A 27,183-nucleotide genomic window follows, 5' to 3' on the forward strand; every position below is an offset into this window, starting at 1 on the left:
ATATAATTATGTTAAATGTGAAGAGGGGGGGGGGGGGGGGGGGGGGGGGTACAGTTTCTTTAAAAATTGTGTGATGGAGTTGACATATTACAGAAATTATATGTAGTTATTCTTTATAAATAAATATAATCATAAAACTATAACAAAAATATGAAAAATATATAATAAAAAAACTCAGACTGGCACTGAGAATGTATGACTCAACATGATATACGTACTGTATGTATACATAATAAAATGGGTATGTTTTTGCAATGAATTGTCAGAATGTACAGTAGTAACGTTACTTAAGTTATGTATTTATATTTCTTGTTTTTTTTTCTTAATGTAATGTATGTTTTAATCTAAGTGAAATATTGCATTGTAATATTGAGGACAGGTGGTTTTAGTGGGAGCGCGTGATGTAATGTCATATTTGTTAGGCCAACAGACTTGGAATTACAGTCTGTCAGACAATCAGAAGCAAGCATTCAGCAGCGCTGTGATATAATATGCAGTAATGCTTTGTCATTTGTTTATTAATCTCTTTATTTTTCTCTCTCTTTCTGTTTTTCTTTCCCCAGGTAAGACTTGAAATCTGAATCTTCTCACCTATAAAGTGTGCAGTCCTTCATGTAAGTAGCTGTGGAGTTTCTATTGCGCTTTATTCATCCTGCAGACGTGTAATATACCCTGGATAATGTTGTTTTGACAAACCCTTGGGCAGTTGTGTCTTTTGAAACATCGGGAGCTAAGCTTTCCCTCCCACCTCTCCACTATCTTGTAATCCCGCTGTCAGGCAAACAAAGCCTCTTTGCGGACGTGAGTTGATACCATCTTTTCTCTCTGTTTTTCTGCCATTTAACCACTTGTAATCTTTCCCGACCACCACTGGCATAGCCATAAAAGATCCTTAACCTGTGTTGACCATCTCTTTAGCATAATCGGCAGTTAAAAAGCAACTTCCCGTGTTTTTTTTGTAATTGCAGTCAAAGTGATATGGTGGAGGTAAATCGTCAGGGGAATACTCGGGCTCAAAGAAAACAATGTGTCAGGATTTGTGGGATAAAAGAAAGAGAGCAGGCCTTTTAGTCGTGGCTTTGAGAGGGTAAGTGCGCTTCTCGCTTCTAGGGCCAAAAGGGAGAGAGTGAAAGCCTTAGTTGTGTGAGTCTGAGAGGCCAGCGAGCAACAGGTCATGAGGAGCATTGTGTTGAGCACTTAACCTCAGACTCAGAGACCCTTGCCTCCACATGCAGCTGCACACGCGCTCACAGCCCGGCTAGCGTTATCTCAACCAGACTCTACCTGGGAAGACATGCTTGGCTGGGAAGCAAGACAGATAAGAGGCCTGCAGAACGGGGAGGACAAAACACACCGTTCTGCTGTCTGGAGGGGGACAGGAGAAAGACAGGAAGGTGATGAGAGTGGAGTGAGGCTTAAAGATTTTTCTTGGGGCATTTCTTCTTTTGCTGCTAAATAGTGCACCTTCAATTTTTGGTCACCATGAAAGGTTAACTTTTTAATGGAAATTGCCATTATTTGATCGGTTCATCTGTGTGTTATTTTTTTTCTGTGTATTTAGAAAGAATATTTTTCATCTTGAATCTGCCTTTGAAACCAATTTCTGTCTATCTGAATCACACAATGGAAATAAAATGGGTTTTGAATGCCATTTCATGTTGATTTTAACCATATAATCTAATCTTGCTTTCTTCAGTAGTGTTAAATAGTATTTTAGGAAAGTTGATTTTGCCAAGTAGGATGTGATCCTGGATCAACAACTTTTGCAGTTTCTGGAACTACATTCATGTCAAACAAACATAGTCCTAACCATAACCAATAACTACTCTTTATACCAAATGATAGGTTGATAAGAATGTTGTAAGTTGTTGAAGCCCAAACCTCAGCCTTAACTCTAACCCCAGTCGTAAAACCTAACCCTAAAATCTGATTGAATAATGTTGTTCCAGGATCAACAAAGATGTCCATCCAGAAATATGTCCTATTGGTGAAGTCACTGTAAGCTTCAGGAAAGTTCCACCTATTCGTCTATTTTTCTGCTTAATTAGTTGATTTGATATTAGCTCCAACGGTTTAAGGACTGTTTGTGAAATCTGCCCTGAATACTTAGGACCATGTGTTATTTCAGTTTTTCTTTTTTAATAAATCTGCATAAATGTCAACAATTCTGTGTTTTTCTGTCAATATGGGGTGCTGTGTGTACATTAATGAGGAAAAAAAATTAACTTAAATGATTTTAGCAAATGGCTGCAATATAACAAAGAGTGAAAAATTTAAGGGGGTCTGAATACTTTCCGTACCCACTGTATATACTGTATATGTATGTATGTGTGAATATATTTATTGAGCCACTTGGAACTTAATATTTGAAAATAATATCAGAAAAGGCAGTTTTCTGAAATTGAGCAATTCACACCACAATATTTACATACATTTTAGATTATATTTGTTTAACTAAATGTTCTGGGAATAGTCATGGTCGGCCAGTTTGGCATAAACATCCTCATGGAGAAAAAAAATAGAACACAGTCGCCTCACCTAATTGTGTTTATAAGGTTTGGTCTGGGCTGTGACACTGAGAATTCTGGGTATAGAAATAGAATGGCCTAGCAAGGGCTCAGATGATGTAAGATAACTAGTGGCAGCTGAGCAGTAGTTTTTGGAACTATTCTTGTTTTCTCAGAGAGCAGGGGTTGATGGGAGAGTGCATGAGCGACATGCGTGTCAGGCAGCATGTGGACTTCCTGCTTGCACGCTTCTCTAGATGTGGTGTTGAACTTCTAGTACGTTGGGTCGGGACAGACGTAAGGACGTGTCTGAAGCTTTGTGTAGAATTATGATGGATTGGGTTGGGTTTATTAAGAGGAGAACTCAAGGGTGAAAATAATTCATGGGGGGAGCAAGCAACCCTGCAAACTTCAGAGGAGTTTCAAAGCTCCAGGCAAACAGCCGAAGAACATGAAGAGTCAGCAGGGTGGAAGATGTGAGACAGTGTTTGTATGCAGTGAGAATAGATTGAATAAGAGGCCAAGTGGTGCACATTGTAGGGTTGGGTATTGATTGTTTTTTTTTACGATACCGGTAGCAAATCGATACTTTTAAAACGGTACCGGTGCCGATGAACCAAAAAAAAGAGCCACAAAAAAACAAAACAATGGATAACATTAAAGAACATTAAAAATATTTAAAATAAATATACATAGCATTCACATGCTCCTCGGATGCTCTCATTTCCCAAGTTGTGCTTCCCTTACTCTAAGGCTAATAAATGTATTTCACGATCTGGGTCATTATTTAATACAAAACAGTATTTAATACAAAACCACACATAATGTTTCTACTGTATCTCTTAAAATGAGTGAATTGACTGAGTGCTGTCTGTCACTGTCTTTAATCAGTTCTGTGAATGACTGTATGGTATGCCACATGCACTGTAATATGTTTTATATTAAATATTACATTTTCAAATGAAAAGAGCAGCATGATCGTTTTATAAAGTATGCTTTCATATGTGTTAAGGGATAGATTTTCGCTGGAGGCAACAGCTGTGGTGTGATGGTGTCAGCGAAAACTTTACAGTAGATGGGAAACCGATTGCTCCCTCGTGACCTTTTGTAAACTGTATTTATGACAAAGAACTGCACAGATACAGATATTATAACAATCTATCAATAAACACACACCTTGTGTGTTGTGTCCTCTGTTTCTGTTTGAGTCCGCTCGATTGAAGAGCATGCTGAAAGAAGGGGAGGAGATTAAGTCTGCCGCCGTTTTCATATGAAATTTAAAGTGGACTGACTCTGAGGCAATCACGAATTTGTGTACAGTTTATGGAGCTAATCACTATAGCCCCGCTAAAAATGGCAGAGTGACGCCCATGCTTCTTACGTCCATTTTGGAGAACCAAGACGAATATTTCAATCGATCGCTCAGGCATTTAAGTGGGACCGAAATCTGCATTCTGATTCGGTTCTAGTACATACCGGTTACCATATTGGCATCGGGTTTCGGTACCCAACCCTAGCACATTGTGAAGATAATTAACGCGCTTCCGCTTCGTACATCTGCTGCCATTGTTTACTCATATGAACTTTTTTTCTTTTTCCCTCTCTCTTTTTCTTTTAATCTTTTTATGTAGTCAATGTACTGCAATAGTGATGGGCCAGAATGTTTAACTATATATATATATATATATATAGATAGATAGATAGATAGATAGATATTTATATTTTCAAATTTAAGATGTTGAGGAGTTTAAAACCGTAAAAAGAAATGGAAAAATCGTTTTGTTTGCAAAAATAGTTTTGTACATCCCTGAAATGCAGCATATATTGTATACAGCGTTTATTTCAGTCTTCCCTTAGAACTAAAATCTTAGACCTCTTATAAGTAAGTATATGTCTCAGCTCAGGTAATATTTTTACTCTTTTACTGCTGGCTTGGGCAGCGTTCACGGACAGTTTCTTCTCTGATTGACATGAAACTTAAGTCAGTTGGTTTTCCTTACATGTTTTTCCACTGGGCCCTCAATCTAGCTCTGCTCAGAACACCACTTCTGATTTCCAAGAACAAGTCCATAGCATCCATCCTTCTCTATTTCTGTACAAAGATGGCAATTTACAGTGTACAGGAGCGTGCGGATTGAAGATTGTAAATGTGAAGGGAAACACAGAAACCGAGGAAGGCGTCGGTGGAGTGGAACGACATTGGGGAGGCTCTTGATGTCTTTGGCGGGGCTCTAATAGCTCCCTATCTTCTTTATCTTTCTTCTCTTTTGTTGAAACAAATTCATATTCAGCTTTTTTCAAACAATGACAGTGTATAGTGACCATACAATCTCCAAAAAAATAAAAAAGTCTACAGCATCAAATTGCATTAGTTATGTGACCAAACTTCATGATGGCAAAGCATCCGTACAGTATGTGCCATATTAGATTTGGGAGCTGCATACTGAGTTCCGTAAATAATCTGATTTGAGAGTGACTTTGGTCTGTGTGTCTCATAAAACTATTGTTTGGGTTCAGAAGACTTGAATAATACTCATTTGGAATATTTGATGGTGCTTTTATAGCATTCTTTTAGAACTTGACAGACCATGGTCACCATAAACTCATTATTTGGAAAAAAGCAGTGTGAAGTTTCTTCAAAATTCTCCCTTTTTGTTCAATAGAATGAATAACAGCTTATTGCTTTGTAATAACTTGAAAGGAGTAAATAATAACATAAATCACGAGTTTTGGGTGTTTAAAAATAAAAACTGCAGAGAACAGCTAAGGGGAGTTTAATTGTAGACATGCTTGATGGTGAATGAGATGACTCTTTTAGGTGGTAGATTTGATGCTTGATCTCTTCTACAGACCGTTTGGTCGAGACATATGGCTAATGCAGCCGTTTGTGCATTAATACAGCACACATATGTCTGTGTGTGTCCTGAGTCCAAGTAGCGAACGAAAATGGAGGACAGCATTTTACGTTTCCTTTAGAATCCCTGGTGGATTGTTTAAGGTTATTTAAGATGATGTGCTACTGTTACTGTATAGATTTCCAGAGATATACTTCTGGTTATGGGGTCTGTTCTATTGCAGTGGTCTCTGTAGGGTCTTGGGTTTCCTTCTGTTTTTGTGCTACTATGACCTTGTGTGCCAGCTCAGAGCTCTGCTTAGGCTTTTACTTGTTGACTTTCTGACATTTTTCTTTTCTTTAGATATTCTTTCTCTACTTTAACCTTTCTTTATCTCACTGACCTTTTATAGAAGATGTTGGATGCCATCCAAGCAATAGTCTTAATTCAGAAATACCTTTATGAGCACATCAAAGATCTTGCCATGTTTGCCCATACAATTTGCCCATTCCGACGTTAATTCAATTAAAAGCCAAGAGACAGGCAAACCGAGACAGAGAAATTAAGAGTTGCAAGGGGTCCAAAAGGATCTGCTAATCCCAGACGTGCCTTATCAGCCTTTGAGTCAGGTCTAGAGTCAGACTCCAGCCCCCCTGGATCTCCTCCATCAGTGGGGAATGCCTTTTATTCCACCACACTGATCTGACTTTAAAGACTGTATGGGGCCCATGGTCCACCCCTGCTGTATACCCTAACTTTCATTAGAAAGCAGATTACTGCTAATCTGCTGGAGCACACCTGACGTTCACTCTGCACTGCTGGATGGGAAGCGGCTGTAGTATGGGTGTAAAGGGGGATTACTGTGATTGCGGAGGTCGTGGCATTAACTGCGCACAAGACCTGATCAGAGATCAAGGTGCTGTCACGATTCTCTGCAATGAAGGACCCAAATGCTCCAACAAACAACTTTTATTACAAAAAGCTAAACTGGTGATGAGTCGCCAAGCTCTGGTTCAGCAGTCTAAGAGGACAATGGAGAGGAAGTCCAGAATATGATCAGGAAACGGGAGAGCAATCTGATCAGCAAACGAAGCCCAGGAAAGCCATAACGCATGGTCTGACGGGCGAAGATCAAATATCAGGTGAGCGGCTGCACAACGTAGAGAATCACATCATAGTCAGGGACAGGCGAGGATCATCAATAACAATGATCAGTCCAGGCAAGCAGGCAGAACAGGAAGTAAAGCCAGAGAACAGAGTCACAGTCCAGAGATTGAGTCTGAAACCCTGGAGTAGAGACCTGCGCGGAACGGATTTTTCAGTTCCGTTCCCGCAAGATTCTGTCCCGCGCACGCCTGCTCCCACAGAAAAATATCTTATCTGGGCCCGCTCCCGTCCATGTCATTCATGTTTTGTCCCACTCCTGCCCGCAAAAGCCCGCATAAAATAATCTATATAGATTATCTTTCAGCATATCAAAGAAATTTACATTAAATGGTTCTGTAACATCTATGATCCACAACATCCCAGCATAAATGCTCCCGATAAAATATTTGTTATTTAGGCTAAGCATCAACATTCACAAACCACTGTTATTTTAACAGAAAAGCAATCATGGGCTGATGCGTGCATGGTTTGGCATGGCAGAATGCGAGCAGCGCTTCCTTTATCACTAAAAGCTGGCATCTCAATTCATCGCGATCTCATAAAGCTCTGTTATAATACAATGAACATATGCATAATGAATCTTTCACAATGTCTACACTTTATGTGTTAAAATTAGATAATTTGTGAGCACGCAATTTCAGCACTGTGGTGAGTAGATTCTAACTTAATCACCTCTGATTGGCCATTGCGTTCCAGAAATCAACAGCTCAGTCTGTGATTGGTTACATTGCGCAACCCTTTAAACGTGTTACAAATAGAAACTTTGCCTAGCTTGCCCGTGTGAATCATTTTAATGTTATTAGTTGTTCTTTTTGCTTTTGTGCAACACATAAATAACAATTTATATGTTTTAGACATTTTAAGTTTAGATCATTTCTATTTTGCGGGAGTCTCGCGAATCATTTTATTCTCCCGCACACACACAAGTCTCTTCCCACCTGCACTCGCCCATCAAGAGTTGTCCCGTGCCGCACCCTGTTGCGTTGGGTCCCGCGGGAGTGCAGGTCTGTACCCTGGAGGGCAAGCTGCTGGCCAGTAAATGCAGACTGTCCGGGCAGCAACGGAATAAACTGAATAAATAAAAAGAAACAAAGACAGCCAACATGACCAAACTCACAACTGAAAAATCTAAACAAAATGTGCAAGTGAAGCATAAGTAGCAAAACACACTGGCAAAGAAAAGAGTGAAAACAAGAGGCTTAAATAAGAAGAGAATTGATAAGAAAATAACAAACAGCTGCAAGTGCGTGCACGACCGTTCTAATTGTGAAACAGCTGAGTGCAGCTGGCATGTGCAGAAGAAAACAAAAACAGGGAATCAGGGAAGGGAGAAGAAGGGATAAGTAGCATAGTAAGATGCTGATAAGTACAGTATTAAGGTATCGATTTTTAACAGCTATCTATTGAGCATTGCACAGATAGAAGGATTACCTGACTTGTTCTTTCACATTGCAGTAGTTCTTTGCAGGAATGCACGATATAACATCAGGCATATTGATATTGGTAGATAAATGTGACATTAGTGTTTTTTTTTTACTTGTATTTTTTGCATTTTGTGTGTTTGTTCAGAGCCTGTAAGATTTTTTTTTAATCTATGGCACACAGACCTTAATTTATTCTTTCTAATATATGTGCAAGTTATATTTTCCATTGTACAAAAAAGAAATATAAGCAAACTAGAAATATGTATTTTACTCTTTTGGATTTTTTTAAACGCATCACTGTGTTTATTTTAAAACAAATATAAGAAATAATACATATATACATACATTTATTTATATATATATATATATATATATATATATATATATATATAAATAAAAGATTGATCTCTTATTGTTATAATTTATTGTCAATAAAAATGTTCATATCCGTGCAACAGCTATTTATGTTGCTTATAACTAAGGATTTTTCTAAAAAATGTAATACAAAAATGAATCTTCAGTGCATAGATCGTCTTGCTTGATTTTGTTTGCATAGTCTGGTGAGTAGATAACTTTTAACATGAGTCTAATCATTTTGAGTCTAAATGTTCACAAAGGTTGTATGTATCTCACGTTACCGAACATTTGGCCTGCATGACTAGAATCATTAGTGTCCACACATTTCCTGTTTCATGTCTCTGGGGTGATTTAGATCTGCGCTCTCCTTCGCAGCAGGCGCACTGGGCGTAATCTTGTGTTAAGACTTAACAGACTGATCTGGATCAGGCATTGATCTTTGCCTCTTGCTCATTACACTCTTATGTGCTCACACATGTAATGATCCACACCAACCTTTGACCCATGCCAGCGAGGGGCAATATAGTCTCTCAAAGCTGATGGATATGTATATGAGGTGACTGTTGCAAGAGCTGAAGGTTTGTGATTATTGGACTATCCAATGTTGATCAATCATCACAGCAAGTAAAAAGTGTTTCCCTTTGAGAAACATTTGTCTCACAAATTCTTAACTTTGCCAAGAATGTGTCTTACTGAACTCAATGTGCATCAAGCACAGTGAAGTGGACAGAATTGTGATGTTTTAGTTGTGATTTTATGTTATCTAAATAAAAATCCATTGTACTCCTCAACCATTGGTTGATTTCTAAGATTGTATGGCTCTCTTCAGGTTTAGAGGGTGGCCTGTTGTCAGGTTACTACCCATATTAACCTCCATCACCGCGAGGAATGACTAACATCAGAGCCTTTCTAGTTAGAGAAGTTATTATTCCAAGTTAAAATGTAACCTAGCAAAACATATAGATAAACTGCAGGGAATATAGTGCCTTACAATGTAAAACATATGATCTATGCAGTCTTGTCGTTTTAGGTTAAAATATTGAAGTAGATCTTTATATTTTATGAATAAAATGTATTTTTTTTCCAATGCCGATGTCCAGACATTAGTTTTCTCCAAGTCTTCATGATATTGTCATCTCCATCTCATAGTGTCTATTAGATTGATTTGGCTTGAGGTGAAAGTATGGTTCCAATAAAGTAATAGCATACCTCTCCTAAACAAGTGAAACTTTAAAGTCGGAATAAAATGGAAATTCACCCCATCTATTTTCTGAATGCATCTTGATAATATTGTGAATGATTCAATGATGCATATGGTTATTTTTTTTTTAATTGTCATAATTAGATCTTCTTAAAGCTTTTTTCTAGTTGATGTATGCCAGACTTCTCAAATAATTTAGTTCTGCTTAAAACCCATCCCTTTTTTACTGCAAGCGCACAGTTGGATTGAATCTGCCTCCATCTAATCAACAACCAATGAATAGAACCAAGTCCCACCCTACATTTTGTTTTATTTTTCATTCCGTTTCACTCGCATCTACGTAACAATATGGAAGAAAGTATCTGTCGCTACTGCCGTTAGTTTGCAACTTTAATACTTTGGCTTAGAGGTATGTTCAAATCTCTAACCCTGTGTATGAATAATGGTAATAGAAAGCACTAATAAAATTGTCTCAAAGGAGGTTGTGATGTCACTATGTGTGGACTTTAAGTTAGTCAAAGAAGACTTCACAGCACTTGGCTTCATCCTAGTGCCTCACACATCAGAGGTATTTTCAGAACCTGACAAAGGTTGTATGTATCTCACGTTACCGAACATTTGGCCTGCATGACTAGAATCATTAGTGTCCACACATTTCCTGTTTCATGTCTCTGGGGTGATTTAGATCTGCGCTCTCCTTCGCAGCAGGCGCACTGGGCGTAATCTTGTGTTAAGACTTAACAGACTGATCTGGATCAGGCATTGATCTTTGCCTCTTGCTCATTACACTCTTATGTGCTCACACATGTAATGATCCACACCAACCTTTGACCCATGCCAGCGAGGGGCAATATAGTCTCTCAAAGCTGATGGATATGTATATGAGGTGACTGTTGCAAGAGCTGAAGGTTTGTGATTATTGGACTATCCAATGTTGATCAATCATCACAGCAAGTAAAAAGTGTTTCCCTTTGAGAAACATTTGTCTCACAAATTCTTAACTTTGCCAAGAATGTGTCTTACTGAACTCAATGTGCATCAAGCACAGTGAAGTGGACAGAATTGTGATGTTTTAGTTGTGATTTTATGTTATCTAAATAAAAATCCATTGTACTCCTCAACCATTGGTTGATTTCTAAGATTGTATGGCTCTCTTCAGGTTTAGAGGGTGGCCTGTTGTCAGGTTACTACCCATATTAACCTCCATCACCGCGAGGAATGACTAACATCAGAGCCTTTCTAGTTAGAGAAGTTATTATTCCAAGTTAAAATGTAACCTAGCAAAACATATAGATAAACTGCAGGGAATATAGTGCCTTACAATGTAAAACATATGATCTATGCAGTCTTGTCGTTTTAGGTTAAAATATTGAAGTAGATCTTTATATTTTATGAATAAAATGTATTTTTTTTCCAATGCCGATGTCCAGACATTAGTTTTCTCCAAGTCTTCATGATATTGTCATCTCCATCTCATAGTGTCTATTAGATTGATTTGGCTTGAGGTGAAAGTATGGTTCCAATAAAGTAATAGCATACCTCTCCTAAACAAGTGAAACTTTAAAGTCGGAATAAAATGGAAATTCACCCCATCTATTTTCTGAATGCATCTTGATAATATTGTGAATGATTCAATGATGCATATGGTTATTTTTTATTTAATTGTCATAATTAGATCTTCTTAAAGCTTTTTTCTAGTTGATGTATGCCAGACTTTTCAAATAATTTAGTTCTGCTTAAAACCCATCCCTTTTTTACTGCAAGCGCACAGTTGGATTGGATCTGCCTCCATCTAATCAACAACCAATGAATAGAACCAAGTCCCACCCTACATTTTGTTTTATTTTTCATTCCGTTTCACTCGCATCTACGTAACAATATGGAAGAAAGTATCTGTCGCTACTGCCGTTAGTTTGCAACTTTAATACTTTGGCTTAGAGGTATGTTCAAATCTCTAACCCTGTGTATGAATAATGGTAATAGAAAGCACTAATAAAATTGTCTCAAAGGAGGTTGTGATGTCACTATGTGTGGACTTTAAGTTAGTCAAAGAAGACTTCACAGCACTTGGCTTCATCCTAGTGCCTCACACATCAGAGGTATTTTCAGAACCTGTGGTACCCAATGTTCTTCCAAGAAAGAGGTGTTTAGCAAAGCTAAGTCATGTATACTTAGCCTCCCTCCTCATATAAGCATGCAGTAACACTCACTCAGCTCTGGTTGTCGTTGTGGACACTGTTTTGTCTATGCCACAGATGGCCTGTCTTCGAGGTTGTGGGGAAATACTGGTGTTTAGGCAGGCCGGTTTGGGAAAGAGCTGTTTACTGTAGGCTGCTGGACTCCATGCTCCCGTGGCCACATTCAGTTCCCTTTACTTAGAGATGCACCGATCAATCGGCCAGGGATCAGAATCGGCCGATTTTCCTCATGATCGGCCCGGATCAGTGACCGGCCGGTCAGTCGCACTTCTTTCCAATTCCGAGGTGATCCGTTTTGTTACCAGCTTCACAGGCAATAATATCAGCTGTGCATTCTCGCTCTCTTCTCTCGGACGACCCTTTCTCTCTCACACACGTCTCATTCACTCCAGTTAAATAGTGCTTGTATTATGCATTATTTTAGTCATTCCCGCAGGTTTCGCACGCACCACCACTGATCTATATTAGTGGAGCGCAAAAGCCGCGCTCAGTCTCAGAGCCACAAATACCAAAATGAGTGTGGCTAACTGCGCTAAAACACTAAAATACATGCCAAGATGGGCATTTTGACATAATTTTGTGAGTATCCAGTTAAACACAATCAGTTTTGAAATGTTAAATAGTTGAGAAAGAGAATGCATGTTGTGTAACAGTATATTGGGTCCGTGGATAAACTCTTAAAGGGACCGCAGTCCAATATTCCTGCTGCTGTCTGTCATGTTAATCAAAGAACAAAAGACAAAGAAAATCACTTTCTGCTCTTGACTGAATACGTTTTATAACTTTAATGGTAAGCATTAATCTGTATTTAATTTTTACAATGACGCCCACAGAAACTAAGGTAATCAAACGTAAACTAACACTGGATCTGTCATTCTACCTTTGATTACCTTAATTTCTGTAGTATTTCTTACCTGAATAAAAACGTACTTAACCTGAAAAACTTAGTTTCATAGCTCTTTTTATTCTATTACATTAATTTGTGCTGTTGTTTGCCATTTTTTGTGTTCTTATTTTATTACTGACTTTTTACTTGTTTTTTATGAAAATAAAACTTTGCGTTGAAGAAAAGTAGATTTTTGGTTATATATGCTGTCAATTATAGTTCTTAGAAAGAAAATCTGAATGGGCAAAAATCGGTATCGGCAGATCACACTAACAAAAAAACGGAAATCGGAATCGGCCAAAAAAATAGCAATCGGTGCATCTCTACCTTTACTGTCTCTGTGAGGCCAAGCCAAACACCATACGGCAAGTAGGACACACTTATTCACAGACCCACACTTGTGCAGACCAGCAACAGCAGCGGCTGAGTGCTAATGCCACACAGACAGAAGAAAAACAGGTATCATAGCTTTATTTAGCCTATTAAAGGAATAGTTCATCCAGAAATTAATGTTTTGTTTTCATTTACTCACCCTCATGTCATTATAGATCTGCAATAATTTATTATTTCTAAGTAATTAGAAAACAAACAAAAACAAAGTCTTTTGACGCTTACTTTGGCTATGTGAGAGGCTTATGCCCTATATTTGAAGTATTTTTGGACAAATTACTTCCTTAAATCATAGTTTGCTGAAAGCTTCCCCTCTGTAGCTCTCAAATTTTGTTAGTACATATTTAAACATGGTGTCTGAAATAACATTGGTTCTGATGTGTTGTGACTGATGTGCCTGAATGTTCTGAAATGAATGTAAGCGTGAATGAGACTTGAGAGCACATCTTTGTTGGACTTCTCTCATTTTACTTGTATCTCGTATTTACAAATAATAGTCTCTGTCCCACTTCTTCCTTAAAGGAATAGTTCACACAAAAATGAAAATTCTGTTATTTACTTGCCCTTATGTTGTGGCAAAACTGTATGACTTCTTTCTATAGAACATAAAAGAAGATATTTTTTAGAAAAGTCTCGATTTGGTTACCAACATTTTTCAAAATATCTTCTTTTGTGTTTCACAGACCTAATTCATTCAGGTTTGGTGAGTAAATGATGACAGAATCATCAGTTCTGTGTGAACTATCTCTTTAATAAATACAATGACTATGCAGGCCAGGTTTTTGAACACTGAATAGGTTTTGGACATGTAAATATTTTCATGTCGTGACATCGTACTGAGATGTTTTTGCAACTTGGCTTCAATAAAATGGTCTTTCTTCATTGGCTAGAAGGTTTTGAACTCTTACCCAGTTTTTGTAGTACAGTATGTTTCATAGTACTTCAAACTCTTCAAAAGATGAAGGAAAATTAGATTTTTAAAAAAATGTGTTTTCTAGCTCTCATGGATACACACGCTCACAACTCACAAACTGCTCTGCATGTGCTAAGCTCCATTGGAGACAGAGGTGTCTCTGTGTTGCATGATGGAGAGAGATGTTTGTGTGGCGTGGCATGGCTGGGTAACTGTACACATACACACAAACGTTCCAGCTGCACTCCTGCTAGAGCCCCTGCACCCAGGTGCTTCCTGTCTTTAGTTGGCTAAGTCGTAAGAATGTAATAAACCTGAAATAAACGGAAATATAAGCTTGAACATCTTATACTCTTGTAGTCTCTCATGTGTCTTGGATATATTTATAATGAAGTATTTTAATATTTATATTAATTTATCATTTATTATTGAAAACAAATAATATTTTTTTCAAGAAGGCATTAAATTAATCAATTTACAATAAAAACATTTACAATGATTATAAAAGACTTCCATTTCAAGTAAATGCTGTTCTATTGAACTTTCTATTCATCAAAGCATTTTGAAAAAAATAAGTATGTTTCCACAAAAATACATTAAGCAGCACAAATTTTGTCAACATTGATGATAAAGAGATGTTATTAGTAGAGCCCGACCGATATATCGTTTTGCCGATATTTTCGGCCGATATTAGCCTGTCACCGATATATCGGTATCGGCGAATATGCCGCCGATATGAACATTTTTTTTACAGAACATATAACACGGATAAAATGTTTGAAATGGTGTAATTACTTAGTTTGTCCAGCAGAGCGTGCTTCACTGTTTGCTACTGGCGACCTGGATGAAATGCTTTAAAGCTTAAGTCTGTGGAAAACCATTGAAACTTTGAACGGCCATATCTCAGTAATGGCGCGGCGAATCCGCACCAAATTCGGGGGATCTCTTCAGCTCGAGGAACCCTCTCGAACGCGAATCAAGTGTACGTCTAGAGCCCTGCTTTCGAATGAGACCCACCCCTGCATCGATAGCCCCCGGGGTTCGGGAATTACGGGTGGTTAAATTCGCTGTCCGGCGCCGACCGATCAAGTGATCCCGGGGGGCTACCGACGCGCAGAGGGTGGCGTTCGAGAGGGCTCCTCGAGCTGAAGGGATCCCCCGAATTTGGTGCGAATTCGCCGTCGCGTTCACGACATAGTGACACCAGTCAACACTTTCACTTCAGTAAGGAGGTCTCTTGTTCAGGCAGCAGCATTCAAACATTGTCTTATTCGACCGTAAGTGCCCCGCGAAGTGGACTTCACATGAAATTCCGCCATGATTCCAGTTCCAAGGGAACGTACACGTTACAATCAAAGGGCATTAAAAGTGCGCGATACGTGAATTTATATTGTATTTATTTACAGATGTATATTATGTAACACTTCACACTTCTCTAGTAAGTTCCATCTGTGTGTGAAGACAGTAGCGCAAATCCGTGAATGAATGTTCTGAAGTGAAATAAACTTCAAAGGAATAAAGTTGAATGGAATTGAATTGAATGAAAGTTGAATAAACTTCAACTTTACTGTTCAGTGCACTGATGTCAGACTCATTTTGGATAATAACGTTTATTGTTAAATTGTTAAATGCCCTGCCTCCATTACGTATCTTTGTCACTTCATTATAAGTGTTTGATCACCACATTTGAGTGATCATTGCAAAAAATGTGTTTATGTGTATATATATTCTGTTTATGTATATACTGTATTCTATATATAGTACCAGTCAAATGTTTGGACCCTCGAATGGGAAAGTGTCCAAACTTTTGACTGGTACTGTACTATAATATACACAAAGAATATCGGCCGATATATCAATATATTTTTTTTACTCCCTAATATCGGTATCGGCCCCCGAAAAACCCATATAGGTCGGGCTCTAGTTATTAGAAAGATTTCTGAAGGATCATGTGAAACTGAAGACTGGAGTGTAATGGCTGCTGAAAGTTCAGCTTTGCCTTCACAGGAAAAAATTACATTTTAAATATATATTTATGTATTAATATATATATTATATAATTAAGTAATATATACAATTTCACAACATTACTGTTTTTACTGTATTATAAATCAAATAAATGCAGCCTTGATGAGAAAGAGATATTTCTTTAAAAAACAATACACATCTTTCAAACCCCAAACTTTTAAACAGTAGTCTAAATAATAATCTATACCATTGCCTAGTCAAGTCTTTTCCAAGTGATCTGAAGCCATTTTACTGTTTTATGTAGAATAAACAGAAATGTAAGTCTTTTATTAAGATTGTTTGATGTTAATATTTTTTTTCACATACTTTTTCCATTCAAGTTTGTGTCTGGGTTCAAGTCTTAAAATGCTCAAAGAATTTGTGTATCATTGAACACAGCCGTCTCTTTCTGAACAAAAGTGAAGCTTCAATCAAAAATGCTCATGCTTCATTCAGGTCTTTTTGCCTCATCTATGCCAAAACACAAACACTGTTAGTTTAAGCAATATGGTGGCAAATATTACATTGTACCATGTGTATTTTCCAGCAAAGCGCACCCAACTCTACATTACACAACTGTTTCTGTCAGAGCGTGAGGATTTACAGGCTGTTAGGTGCCAGGTGTGCCGTTACTGTAAAATATTTATGTGCTCACTGAAAAATGTGCTTTGTCGCTTAAGTTGGGCTGTTGTCTGTTGAAGCAGGTCTCTGTTGACCTGTTACAATGTCTTGTTTTCAAGAGACTGAGGGAATGAGGTTGTGAATGAGATTGTTTGCCCTGCCTTCGGGGCCAGCTGGATTCAACCATTGCACTGGAGGTGAATTAGATGGGAGGAGAGGAGATCCCTCTAGTGGACAAGTCAGTGAAAATTATTTTCCAGAAACCTCAAACACTCAGAGCACTCCTTCTTTGCAGATTTTATTGTATTTCGGGGATATTTCTATACCTGAATTATGATTTAATGACTGATTCTTGCTTGAATAATCATATTGAAAAAAAATTGCGTGAGGATTTACAGGCTGTTAGGTGCCAGGTGTGCCGTTACTGTAAAATATTTATGTGCTCACTGAAAAATGTGCTTTGTCGCTTAAGTTGGGCTGTTGTCTGTTGAAGCAGGTCTCTGTTGACCTGTTACAATGTCTTGTTTTCAAGAGACTGAGGGAATGAGGTTGTGAATGAGATTGTTTGCCCTGCCTTCGGGGCCAGCTGGATTCAACCATTGCACTGGAGGTGAATTAGACGGGAGGAGAGGAGACCCCTCTAGTGGACAAGTCAGTGCAAATTATTTTCCAGAAACCTCAAACACTCAGAGCACTCCTTCTTTGCAGATTTTATTGTATTTCGGGGATATTTCTATACCTGAATTATGATTTAATGACTGATTCTTGCTTGAATAATCATATTGAAACAAAAAAATGTAATCTTTGCAAAAATTTAAAAAAAGCTTGTCCATAAATCTAATTTTAGTAACTTAATATTTTATTTTATTTTACTTTAGTGTTTACAAAAGATAAAACCTTACATTTGTACCTTTTTTAAATTAAGTATTTGAGTTTAATGAGTATTTAAAAGAGATAGGACTTTAAATTTGTACTTACGCTTGCTAATTTGACTTTTTTGCCATTTTTTTACGAAGTATGGTACAGTTCGCTTTTTTAAACACTCGTAATAACCTCCCAAACAATTACTGTGGTATCGTAATTTTAGTAACTTAATATTTTATTTTATTTTACTTTAGTGTTTACAAAAGATAAAACCTTACATTTGTACCTTTTTTAAATTAAGTATTTGAGTTTAATGAGTATTTAAAAGAGATAGGACTTTAAATTTGTACTTACGCTTGCTAATTTGACTTTTTTGCCATTTTTTCCACAAAGTATGGTACAGTTCGCTTTTTTAAACACTCGTAATAACCTCCCAAACAATTACTGTGGTATCGCCACACATGCACGCACACGCACACACACACACAGTGTATGTCCAGATGGACTCAGAGGGGGTCCATGAGAATGAAATCTGAGAAAGATTCAGAGGGAGTGGAGTGGGTAGAGATGAGAAAAATCTTCCTAGTGAGGAGAGAAAGCAAAACAGAAGAGCATGGAAAGAAAGAGTGTGAGAAAGACAGAAGATCACAGACTTAGAGACAGGTAAAGAAAGAACCTTCACTGAAGATAAAGAGGGAATCGCATGGGAGAACAGGGAATAACAGAGACTTCCCAAGGAGTGCTGTGTGTGTGTTGTGATGAGTTCAGGGAAGATTTATGAGATGCTGTTGAATGTAGCAAGCAAACAGTATACCTCCTCCACCTACTCTCTTTCTTTTTGTCTTGCTATGTCTGGGATTTGCTCTCTTGTTGGAACTATTTGCACAGATTCTCAGTTTGCTCTAGACTCCCGGACACTCAACTTTCCACTCTTTTTTCACACACAAACATTCCCCCCCCCCTCTCTCACCTTTTTCACACTCTCAACATATTCACATCCATGATGATTCACCTTGGTTGGAAGAGGTTTGTCTTTTTTTCCCCCACAAGAAGCATGTGTGTGTGTGTGTGTGTGTGTGAAGATCCCCGCTCACCTGTTTGCCTCATTAGGGTGCTGGTGTTTGGTGAGCTGTGAAGAAACATCAAAGTGGAGTTGTGGATAATGAATCTCCATCGTCCTTGAGACACTAATACTACTGAACAAAATAGCACTCCTCACTCCCAACTGAGTGAGAACGAGAAAAAATAATGAAGCGAGGATGAGAGAATTTGATGAAGCAAGTGAATCGGTTGGTTTAGGAGATTATAAACACACAATATCCTTTCTAAATTATTAATATAATGGATGCCATATTCACTGAACCACCTCTAGTTTAGTTCTGACTAGTCTAATTTATGGATAATAAAATGCATTGTATGAATAGATGCATGTTTTGTTTGCTTGTTCATTGAGGTATGAGGTATCTACATTTTAGTTATATTCATGCACCATTCGTACTTCTGCTGGAAAAATCAGACCATGATTTAAGCTGCCTTTTAATGTCCAAAGTGATACTGGCTCCAACCAATTCATCGAGATTGAAAGTCCACCTGCTGGTGATCTTGCTGATCAACCAGTTTAGACCAGCTAATGACCATAAAGGACCAAATTCGATCAGTTATTTGACCATATAAATCTGGATACCACCTTAAGCCAGTTCTGCTTGCACACTGTGGTTTATTTCTGCGCATTACATTCTGAGTTAAAGAATTGGTTTACTGATTTAATTCATAAATGCACCCTGTAACTGAATATACATGTAGGAGCAAATTTGATTTGGGCAATTTAGCAAGAAATATGTTTACTGTTATGTAGCAATTATTGTATTTGCCTCATTTTGAAAGTGAAAAGTGATGTGACGTGTAGCCAAGTATGGTGTTCCATACTAAGATTGTGTGCTCTGCATTTTACCCATCCAAGTGCACACACAGCAGTGAGTAGTGAAGACACACACACACCGTGAACACATACCCGGAGCAGTGGGCAGCCATTTTTGTCGTGGTGCCCGGGGAGCAGTTGTGGGTTTTATTGCCTTGCTCAAGGGTCTCATCTCAGTCGTGGTATTGAGGGTGGAAGAGAGCGGTGATCATTCACTCCCCCCACCTACAATCCCTGCCGGTACTGAGACTCGAACCCATGACCTTTGGGTTACAAGTCTGACTCTCGAACCACCAGAGCTGTGGATCAGCTGCCTGGTGTGTGTCTTTTTTTAAAAGGTGGCTGTTTTAGAGGGCCACTGTTGAAGACCCTTTCTCTCTGCCCCATCACACATCTACACACACCCTCACATATAACACAACCCCTGAATGCTCTGCAAGGTCCCGGTGTCAACATTTGAATGGCGGGTACAAAGTTAGAATTCATTGTTATGGTTTCTGGGAGAAAGATGCAGAACGGCCACTGTCACTCACCCGTTACGGTGACAATGAAGGGGGCTCCTCCTGCCCTCTTCCCTTTGTGTCCTTATTGAATTATGGCACTGGTTCTCTTTGTGAGTTCAATAGTAATTGAAAAAATGTGACAGAAAAAGCAGTCAGGAGAGAGAGGATATGCCTCACTGAATATGACTCCATTAGAGAAGGCAAAGTCAGAGAGAGAAGCAGTGATTAATATTACAGAGAGCCTGGGTTACGTGAGTATGGGGTTCAGGCATAAACCTGATGGCTTGTGGGTAAATGTTTTTTTTTCTTTCAGTGTTGAAGTCCATGTTTCAATTTTAGTGTGTTTTATATTAGTTAAAAAAAGTTGCACTGACAATAGCAAAATTGCAACTATATACTAGGAAAAAAACAGCAAAATCCAGTAATTTAGAAATTAACTTAAAATAATGCTATTCGATGATAATAATAGATTTTATTTATCATTATCCTTTAATATGATGTTATTTAATTAACATTAAATAATGTTAAATATTATAATACATTACCTTGTTATTAATACTTTATATGTAAGAAATTATTATAAAATCTAATAAAATTAAGTCATTTTAAGTGGAATTTACACACACACTGCTGTGCATATAGATAGATAGATAGATAGATAGATAATGCTATTCGATGATAATAATAGATTTTATTTATCATTATCCTTTAATATGATGTTATTTAATTAACATTAAATAATGTTAAATATTATAATACATTACCTTGTTATTAATACTTTATATGTAAGAAATTATTATAAAATCTAATAAAATTAAGTCATTTTAAGTGGAATTTACACACACACTGCTGTGCATATAGATAGATAGATAGATAGATAGATAGATAGATAGATAGATAGATAGATAGATAGATAGATAGATAGATAGATAGATGCATACACGCGCACACACAGAATATACATGTACTCAGAAATTGCTATTATATTTCAGTTTATTACAGAGAAATGGCAAGTAACATGCTCCAATATTTGTATGTACAACTTCGAAAAATCACATTTGTAAGTGTAAAATAAAATAATATAAAAATAACAATGTAATTAATAGAATCGTCTCCTCCCTCTTGTGTCTTTTGTTGCTCATTATTTAACAGCTAGATTCTAGTCAGTCTTGAGGAAAATGTCTGCCCTCTTCTCAGGTGTTTATTAGAGGAGTTTCATACAAGTGACAAGTGTCCATATACCAGAATTTGACATAAACTGCTCCCTGTGATTTCTCAGACAGTATAAAAACTATAAACTATCCCATCTAACTAGTTTAATGCCTTAACACACTCATTAGGAGGTGTATCAGTCTGGTAGCACACAGACAGTATGGTTTTGTCTCCCTTTAGGCATTGAACTTTTTGCGTTTTGGCAGTTGTGTGGCACATATTGGTTGAGACATTGGTTGAGATGCTCAGTTTTCTATTTGCAGAACACTCTCTCTCTTTTGCTCACTCCATAGTATTGTATGCCATAATGACAGCATTTGCAGAGTACTTCGGCACAAATTAAGTTGGAATTGGATGAAAATTATAGGACCTGGGGTCTTTTTTAAAAGCCTCAGGCAACCATTTTCCCCCCATTCTCAGTCCTTGAAATGGGGCTACGGGAAGACTAGGGTAAAATTATCTTCAAGCAAACAGGCAGCTCGCGGTGGCTGAGTGGGGACAACAGCTCTTAGGGAATTAGAGCGACGCTAATAACCCCGGAGTAAGGGAACACTGCGGCGTTCGCTAATGGGGAAACCGTCTCTTTGTGGCTGGTGGTTCTCTCTTAAAGACATTTGAAAGAAACAACAAATACACTCAAAAGCTCCCAAATGACAGTCTTGATTAGCATTTGTCGCTGTTCTTCTGCTTTTGAAAACCGTCTTCAAGGCACTTGTTAGTTCTTACCACACACAGTTTTGCATCATTAGCATTGGTGTAATAATAAGGCCAGGGACGTGCACAGACATTTTGAGGGGCAGGGGCTCAAGTGGAAAAAAGGGCACTTAAATTTATTTTAATTATTTTCTAAACAAAACATTAAATATATTAGGGGTGTGCGATATTGACAAAAAAAAATATCTAAATATTTTCTGGGATTTTATCGATAACGGTAATTAGACAATATTTTGCTGAGTGTGTTATTGTGCTGATATCTTAAGGACTACCGTGGACAGCAGACAGCTGAAAAAATAATTATATTCTGTGTGGTGTTCAGTTCACAGCAGTGATAGAAATTAATCTTTTCCAATAAGTTTAAATTGATTTTTTTTTACCTTCATAAAGCCCTTTTTTCTAAAAGTGTGCATCATCTTTTCAGTCAAATTCTTAAATTGAATCAGTCAATTAGAATAAGTCATTTGGGCTGTTACCAAGCAAATGAGATCAGTATTGACAAAATTAATCTGCACTGCAGAGAAAACACAGAAGCTGCATTAGAAGTGGCATTTAGATGCATTTACACACTGTTTAATGCATGACATTAATGTTTTACTCTGCAGTTACAAATGCATTAATACCGTTTTGATATTTTAAACATAAAATGTTGAATACTGATATTTAAATTTATTTATTTTTTAAATGAAAAGATACTTTAAATATGAAATTAAAACCGCCAGTAGATGGCAGCAAGTCACTGTTAATAAGTCAGTCATTGCAACTGAACCGAATCATTTAAACGGTTGATTCATTCAGGTACAAAACACCCATGTTGCTTAGAAACGCAAATTGGAATTATATTTGTTGCCGAAATTGAGCAAAAACAGTCAATATTGTGTCTAAAACGTAAGTGTCTTAATATTAAATTCTTGTTTATTGAACTGCTGTATAAAATCAATATCACATTTGTAATCATGCTGCTTTTTGGTAAAAAAAAAAACATCAGTCTTCACGTGATACTGATTAACTATATGAAATTATATATATATATATATATTTCTGCCCCCATATCTTGAATTTTGTGATCAGTCTAAATGCATTTTAATAAACTGAATCATGTAGTGAAAGAACGCTCACTGGTCTAACCTACTAGACTTCCTATTGCCTTAGCTATTTAGCTAACTTACATGGTAGCTGAGTCATGGATGTTAGCAAGACAAATTAACTATACTTGCCTTTTGTCTTTTGGATAATTAGCTGTAAATTTGAGGCACATGTGGCTTAGTGTGTTGTTCATCACCACTCACCTCCACACCTCAAGACAAACACAACTGGAAAGAGAGGGAGGGCTTCACTTCTGCCGCTCTCTGTCTGTGATGTGCATGTGCCGATCAATGTGTGCTACACTGTTGTGCTGCACGGAGACGCGGAGGGGTGAAAGGCATTGGAACACGACAGAGTCTCAACATTTCCCGACCCAACCTGATATTTAGATTTTTATTTGTTTGACAGGGAAAGCTGTGCGCAAACAGAAACACACACACGCGCACATACAGTCTATGATATACATATATCCTATTCATTTATTTAAAAAAAATAAATAAATAAAATCCCCAGAAAAAAGAGCACTTTCTCTCAAGGAAGAAAAAGGGCAGGTGCTCAAGCCCTCTTTGATGTCTATGTGTGCACATGCCTGAATAAGGCTGTTTAATCTGAATATGTTTTTTAACAAAAATGATACATTTGACTCGACAGAAATCCTTCCATGCATGAGTCAACCAGAACCTTTTTCATGCATGTTCTTAAGAAGTTAATATAAGATTGGATAACCTTTTGGAAAATTAGACATTTAGTTGTTACAAATGAATTTTTCATGTGTGCTAAAATGATTAGAGACTGCAGTCTGAACCCCAAGACGACGTTTTTTCAATACAGAGAGGCAAATCCGAGGTGAAGATTTGATAAATTGCACTTTGATTGTTATCTTATTATACTTTGACATGTTATCCAATTTAAAACATCTCGCTAACAAGATTGTATTGTCTGGAGACAAACAGGCAGGAAGTGTGATGGCACAAAGTGATCTGATGCAAATGTTGGTGCATTTAAGAGCAGTTATAACATTTAATATGATATGTTCAGAGTGGCTGTGATCGTCATGCATGTGCACATTTTAGCTTTCAGCATAGACAGACAAATGAATATAAATGCACATTTTCTGCATATTTCAACAGAACAGTTTTTTGTTTTTTGTGTATATATATATATATATATATATATATATATATATATTTAAATCCTATAAATAAGTAATCAGAGTAGAAATGTACAGGGTGTGTCAGAGATAATCTCTAAAGCCTGTAGTAGAGGACGTATCTCCTAGAAATTCCCTGATCGGCTTACATTGCATAAATGCTTGGAAGACTAAACTGATTATTTTCATCTTCTTTGTTTTCCATCTAATCATCTCTGACTGGTCTTGTTCAGATGTTGACAAGGTTTGTGTGTAACCTTAATGGCCCCAGCTGTCCTGTTTGCGATATTTCAACTATGATCGATGGCTCCTTGTGTTTTTGAATATTTGTAAGTTACTTTGCATAGGCTAAATGATTCAGATAGCAAATTCTCTCTAATGAGGACCCCCCTGATTGGCACACCAAGGTCTAAATTTGTAAATCGCCTCATTCGACAACTACAGGTCCAAATCATGTTTGTACTAATTTAAGATCAGGCATTGTTGATTCTGCCGTATAATCAGATTAAGTGACTCTAAAACAGAGCAAAACTGATCGAGAAGCAGCTGTGCTTTTGTAAAATGCTTGATAAAATGTGCTCTCATCGCATTAAGAGCCACGGGCTGAATATGAAACCTTTTAATATCCCGTCTAATAGTGGTGGTGACAAGCACTGGGAGTTAGCTCCGTAAAGGAATGTCATGACATTTAGATAATGAGCCGTAAATATTGTTTTATTAGGCTTGGGTTTGCGAGTGAGGAGGTTTTATTGTGGCAAAGGTTAGGCCCTGATTTTAATGCCCTTATTATAGTCGTTAATTCCGCTTTGTACCGGCGAGGGCAGATGACTGCTCACTGGAACCCAGCCAGGGCTGAAGACACATTAGATGTGCCAGTCAGAGGCTGAGAATGAACTTACCTCAGTTAAGACCCACCTCTGTCATCACCTCTGCCAATTTATTCACATCTAAATCCGTTTTTATCCTCTCAGCGTGGAGTCTGACAGCTTTTCACTATCAGTTGTTCATTTACTATGAGTCCTCGGCCCCATTTTAGGACTTTTTCTGGCTTTGTCACTAGAAAAATCCTTCCAAATGGTTGCTGGTGTCTAATAGTTTCAGGTGTGTGCTTTTGTGGCCATGTTTGTGCGATTTCTTGATGGTTTCTGAAGACAGGATTTGCATTCTCTCTGTCTCTCTCTCTCGCTCTCTCATTGCTAATGTTACTTGTGATAGAAACATCAGCAAGAATCAGTTTTGCATTGCATGCCACTGTTTTTCAACAAACATTTGTATGAATTTTTGGAGTTACATTTATTGCACATATGCATGTACATATATACATAAACATGACATGAAGGCTTTGAGGGGTGGAAGTATCCGTTCAATGTCATATTATTTTAAATTTTATATTTTTTGTGTTTTTGCAATAATGAACAGCTGACTGTTATCTCTCATTCCACGTATTGCTTTTGTAGCTGAATATTCTGCATGATTGAAACACAAGCTTATGTCATTCAAACTTTCAGAGACTGTTAAAAATGCTCCCAGAGTTTCCCCTCATCATCTGGTGTCTGTCCATCACTGCAGTGTCCTCTCCTCCCCCACCATGTCTAACAGTCTCTTGCTCTTTAAACTCTACCCTGCTATAAAAGTGTGATGAGCACCTTTGAATCTCTTTCTCTCTTCCTTGCAGAGCTTAAACTGTCCGATAGAGAGAGTGATAGTGTGACATTTAGCCTAGCGGTGCATCAGAAATGCCAGGGCATGGCTCCATTAACTCCCAACCAAACCTGGACTGAACTCTGATCTACAGCACAAGGTGCAGGAGATACAGCTTGTCATGTACGGTCCCTGAGAAACAACGGGTGTTTCAAATTAGTTTATTAGACTTTTTGAGTTTAAAAGATATGAATTACTTTGAATCCAATGCATGTAAAAACCCATGTAGACCAATTATATTTCCCCCAATAGCCTAACAGAGTGTGAACAATTACATATTGAACTTTGTTGCTAATTTGTTAAGGCTTTGAAAGTTCCCAGCCTGCATTACATCATGAATAAGCTACATGGTTACTGTTAAATAAATGTTTTGCTTTTTTTATGCTTATTTGCACTTATTTATGCTCATGTTATTGATTTAGTCACTTTCTGGTAGTTATTGAGGTTTGTATGTTGAAATCTGTGTGCAACCGAATGCAATTATTGCCCATGTGTCTTTGCTTTCAAGATCATTTCTCCTTCAGAGGAAAACACTGCAGAGTTCATTTCATATTAAGTGTCATAAAAAATAAATAAATAAAAATAAAAGAATGCAACAACAACTGATTACAATTCATGTGTTTAATAAAAAAAAAACTGATCAAATAATGTAATGGAAAATAATGTAATGGCTGATTACATACGTGTGTGTATACATGCACACACACACACACACACACATATATAATTCACTCAACTCACAATTCTCGATACTGATTTCACGATACGATTTACTCACGATTTTTTTTAACAATGTGATTTAAGACAAATTATAAGTGAAAATGTGTTCTTTATGATGAAAATTACAGGCCTCTCTCATCTTTTTAAGTGGGAGAACTTGCACAATTGGTGGCTGACTAAATACTTTTTTGCCCCACTGTATATTAGGGTTGGGCCGATAGACTATGCCATAGTCCATCGTCGATGGCTGATAGACATCACGATGTTGAGCCGGCATCGTGATTCCCCCCCATTCCCCCCATATCCCAATACAGTGTTCGGAAAGAAAATGACGTGTAGGCGGAACCCCTAAAGGGAATAAATACGTCCCCCTGAAAATATATATTTCAATATTTTTCCTCGCAGTTATATAATTAATATATTTCGACATCAGGGAGCCACTATTATACCTGGCATTGAAACTGGCACGAACGCTTTTAGTTTCCCTTTCACTTTCAAGATTCGCGATCGCACATACTCTGTTTATACTATGGAGCGGCAGTACTTGCCACCCATTTTACAAGATTATATGTTTGTCAGTGGTACTGAGGATCTGCAAATCATTCGCTATCGTCCTCAGTCATCTCTCCTTACTCTGTTTATGTGGTAAGTGAAATTTTATGTACTGAAGGATGTAACAGGCGACCGTTACACCATGTCTACACCGAACGCGACAGTTGTCGTGTCGCGCCGTGCCGCATCAGCTAAAGTCTGTCTACACTGGGCGCGACAAAGCGACCGTTGAAAATCATTTGAAATTTGTGTCAGCAC

At 37.6% G+C, this 27,183-nt stretch overlaps 1 protein-coding gene across 1 annotated transcript in view; it reads left to right on the forward strand.

Moving 5' to 3' along the window:
- The first annotated feature begins 561 nt into the window (after positions 1-561).
- Positions 562-27,183, forward strand: part of LOC107599412 (E3 ubiquitin-protein ligase PDZRN3-like) — a 55,369-nt gene continuing 28,747 nt past the window's right edge. The window contains exon 1 of the mRNA XM_016290994.1: positions 562-614. The gene's annotated coding sequence lies outside the window, so the exon portion shown is untranslated. The remainder of the gene's footprint in view (positions 615-27,183) is intronic.

The sequence above is a fragment of the Sinocyclocheilus grahami genome, unplaced genomic scaffold (assembly GCF_001515645.1).
Source record: "Sinocyclocheilus grahami isolate Dianchi unplaced genomic scaffold, SAMN03320097.WGS_v1.1 scaffold266.1, whole genome shotgun sequence".
In the NCBI taxonomy this organism is placed as follows: Eukaryota; Metazoa; Chordata; class Actinopteri; order Cypriniformes; family Cyprinidae; genus Sinocyclocheilus; species Sinocyclocheilus grahami.